Here is a 5,118-nt window from a genome sequence, read left to right as displayed (position 1 = left end):
ATAAGCTGCTGACGATCCAACAAATCATTTCAATGAAAACTCACCTGAGGATAAACTTATTAAAGTTTTAAATGATTGTTCACTGTACCAAGTAAAACAAAACCTTAGATCCCAAATTAGAGCAATCAAGAATAAAAAAGGGCAAATTATAACTAAAATATCAGACGTTTCAAATATATTAAATAAGAAATTTAAGTCAGTCTTTGTAAACAATATTGAGGAAGCAAAACCCAAACTCTTGCAAAGATATGAAAGCCAGTGTGATTGCAGAAAATTGTCTGGTATTATTGCTGATGAAAAAATATTAAAAATATCAGAAAGTTAAGATGAGTCAAAAGCGATGGGTCTTGATGAAATTTGTCCATTTGTTCTAAAGCACGCTACAGTAGGTTTTGTTATTCCAATTATTCCTATTTTTAAATTATGTTTTGACTCTGGATGTGTGCCGTACCATTGGTCTGTTGCAAATATATTACCAATCTATAAAGGTAGATCAAAATTTAACACAGAAAATTATAGGCCAGTATCCTTAAAATCTGTGATTTGTAAAATGTTTGAAAAGTTAGTTTGAGACATAATTCCGGAACATTCAGTTTCAAATAGTTTTATTTCTGAGGAGCAATCTGGTTTCGTTGCGAACAAACCATGCTAAAAAATTCAATTGAGTCGATTGATACCATTACGTACGAAACTGCAAAGGGTAAACCGTTATGCGTTATATATCTTGACTTTGCAAAAGCTTTTGATAAAGTAAAATCCAAAAGGTTATTGAAAAAGATTAAAGCAGATGGTATTAGCGGTAAAATATATAACGGCATTGAAAGTTTCCTTACAAATAGGAAACAAAAAGTTACTATTGGTAATAAAGTTTCAGAATGGGTATCTGTTAGCAGTAGCGTTCCTTAGGGTCTTATTGCATTTTTGCTATTCATAAACAACTTGTCAGAAGTTGTGCTGAACACATTCAAAATGTATGCTGATGATAGCAAAATAATAGCCATAGAAACGGAAATAAGGTTGATACATCAAACACAAGTATGTGTTAATAAAGCTTCAAAAGTACTGGGCCTTACTAAAAAATGCATTTGAAAGTAGAGATTGATAAATATAGAGATATTTGTATACTCCCAATGTGCGACCTTATCTTGAGTTTGCAACGCCTGTATAAAGTCAGCCAAATAAAGCAGAGATTTCAATGCTTGAAAGAGTTCAACACAGGGCCAGAAACATGCCATACTTAAATCGAATGCTTACCCAGTCGGCATATCTAGTATTGTAAATACTTGGAGTATTGATCACGTATAACATACCGCCGTTGATGCCAGAAAAATACGCATTTAGTTTTATGTTTCGAATTCGAGTTCAATACCACTTATTTATCAAAAATACGTATTATTTAATATTTGATCAAAATCGGATAAGATATCGTACCCGATTTTGATCAAATATCAACATATAACGGAAAAACGAAAATCTTTGCTTTAAAGCGCATGCTTAAACTGAAATTGCGAAGGCAAAATTTAAATTAAAACTTTCCTCTTGAGAAACTTAGTAAAAAGGTTGTCTGGAATGAAAAGGAATAGTCAGGAATACATGAAAAGGTGTATGAAGAGATATCATTCTGCTAAAGCAGTATCGCATATCTCCAATACAGTTACAGTACTTTTTTGTACTAAAAAAGTTACTAAAACTTTATCATCAAAATATTTATTACTACTTTTAAATTTATTTAGTTTTATCAAGTCCTAAATTAATATAATTCAAATATATTATAAATCCTATCATTTCATACCTTACTAATTTTATTATGTTGATTATTATTTTATTAACATTTCTGTTATGCTATTACCTTTTTTTGTACTTTTTTAAAAAATTAAGAAAAATAAATTAAATCAATCAATCAATCATTTATTTCACTTTATAAAATAAAATTAATACAAAGCTAGGATCAGTCACAAACAGTTATGTAACTGACAAAAACGTGACGACCTACAAATATTAACCGTAAATTTGTAAAAGTATATAAACTTAATAGTAAATTAATAATAATAATAAAATTAATAATGATAATAAAGTAGTAATAGTTGTAATAATAACAGTAGTAATAACAATAATAATTATAATTATAATAATAACATTAGTAATTTGCAACAGTAGCAATAATAAAAGTAATAATGTCAATTATAGAGATAATAATAATGTCAATTATAGTGATAATAATAATGCTTATCAATAACAATATGTGCATAGAAGTGGTCATTTGGGGAAGTGCTATAAATAATACCATATAAGCTATACCTATATCTATTTAAGACACACACATACATTATATATATGTATATACATACATACATATATACACACACATATATATATACATATATATACATATATATATATACATATACACATATACACACACACACACATACACACACATACACACATACATACATACACACATACACATATGCACACACATATACACATATACACTTACATTCACATATATATATATATACACATACACACACGTACATACACATACATACAAACATACATACATACATACATACATACATACCTACATACATACATACATACATATATATACACAAATATATACATATACAAACATACTTACATATACATACATATACATAATCACACATTTGCATATATGTAAATAAACACATATAAATAAATAAGTAAACACATTATACATATACATGTACATACACATAATGCACACTCAGGTTCATACAAATATGTACATATATGGAACAGAAGGGTAAGGAGTAGTAAAAGAGATAACTGAATAGATTTAAAATAAGGGAAAACTAAAAGCTGTTATATTTTAGAAAGATAGACAGGATTAATTGAAGATATAAGATAGTGAAAATGCTGTGTTGGAATTTTATTGAGTGTTTTTATGAAGGATAAATTTTTTGATATTGGCAATGAAAGCATTTCTAGTAATGTTTGGGAGATTTATTTTTATTGAAAGTGGCAGAGAGTTCCAAGAGTGAATTGATTGGTATTTAGTAGATTGAATACCATATTTGCTAGTTTTTTTTTAAGGTAGAGCTAGTTTATAACAAGATGTTGATCTAAGTTCGTAATTATGGATATCACTTGTGAATTTAAAATAGTTGTTGAATGCAATAGGCATGGTATTATGAATGATATCCCACACAAAAACACAGTTTAGCAAGAAGATGAGTTCATCTAACTTCAAGATATTTGATAACCTATACAATAAGTCTGGATTAAAATTACTTGGCTGGAAATGAACTATTCGCATAGATTTATTTTGAAGTTTTATAAGATTTTTAATTTGAGTAGTGAACTTTGCCCCCATATTTGGCAGCCATACCTTAGGTGGGAATTAAATATAGCATGCCAAATATTTATCAATGTTTCGTAGTTGACAAAATGCCTTACTTTGGAAAGCATTCCATTAGCTCGACTTAGTTTGCAAGATATTGCTTTTACTTGTTGGTGAAACAATAGATTTTCATCTAATATAATGCCTAAATATTTGATCTTATCTACAGTATTAATTTTTTTACCACTTATTCTGAAATTAAGTTTTTTTGTAATTTTTCTTGCCTTGAGATTTAAAGATAACTATTTCAGACTTCTTGGTATTTAAGGAAATTTTGTTTGATTGTAGCCATTGTACCAAACATGCAAGGTCATGATTAAGATTTTTATTTAGTTTTTGAAGAGATTTACTAACAATAAAGATTGGTATCATCAGCAAAATGATATGTTTTGGAGAATTTTACATGTGTGCAGATCGTTTATATAAACGAGGAAGAGTAGAGGACCTAAGATTGAACCTTGTGGAACACCAACACATGTAAACCTAGTATTGGAGGAAGTGTTTCCAATGCTTACAAACTGATAGCGCATATACAGGTATGACTTGAACCATTTGAGAGCAACTCCTCTGACACTGTAATGATTTAATTTAGACAGCAAAATCTCATGATCAACAGTATCAAATGCCTTCTGCAAATCAACAAACACTCCAGCAGCAAACTGTTTTTGAACCAGGGCTTCACGTATTGTCTCAGTTATATCAATGAGTGCTTGATTTGTACAGTGCTTTTTGCGGAAGCCAAATTGAAGGCTATAGAGAATATTAGATTGATTTAAAAAGTTTTCTAGTCTGTTAAACATGAATCTTTCAATTAGTTTGCCAATATTTGAAAGTAAAGATATAGGTCGATAGTTACAATGATCTAGTTTGGATCCACTTATAAAAATAGGTACAACTTCAGCAATTTTAAACAAGTCAGGAAACACTCCAGTTTTGAATGATTTATTCATCATAATACTCAAAGGGTAGCTTAAATCTTTCGATGCTAAGATCAATATTTGCGTAGGAATGCTATTAGGCCCAGTGCTTTTTCTAGGGTTCATACTGGATATATAATCATTTATTTCTTGTGGTGTAACAGGGGTTATATAAAAGGAGTTAGGATTTTTATTTTTAAGGTAGTGGTTAAAGTTATGCCTAGGAGAGATGATTGTTTTAGAAAGATTTTCTGCAATTGTGGAAAAATAGTCATTAAATGAGTTAGTGATTACGACATTATCAGTTATAATTTGGTTATTTATAGTTAAACTTTCAATTGTGTTGTGGCTGTTTGGCTTTATAGCAATAATCCTTTTTATTCCTCTCCAAATTTCGAGCCAACACTGACATTTTATTGTTGCTAAACGTTAAACTTTGTTACAAGGATTGCAGTTCTTCTATCTGTTTTTTGCTCTTTATTCAATAAGTATTTGATTTAAATTAAATATGATTATAATTTGATATTTTATTACGAGATATATGTTTTATTATGAGATATAAGTTATATATGTTTATAGTTTGCATATATGTTTATATTCTGTTTAAAGTTAAAAAGTTTTTGATAAATATATGTATGTGGTAATATGTGTTATGTAATTGTTTTATAAATGTGTCATTAAAATTTTATAAAATGTATCTATTGTGTATATAAACATTATATGAGGTGTTTATATATGTTATATAAAGTTAAATAAATGTATTGTGTTTTATAGTTATTATATATGTTTATATTATGTTGTTTCCATATTTTC

The sequence above is a fragment of the Hydra vulgaris genome, chromosome 13 (genome assembly GCF_038396675.1).
Source record: "Hydra vulgaris chromosome 13, alternate assembly HydraT2T_AEP".
Lineage (NCBI taxonomy): Eukaryota > Metazoa > Cnidaria > Hydrozoa > Anthoathecata > Hydridae > Hydra > Hydra vulgaris.
This window is presented reverse-complemented; position numbering follows the sequence as displayed.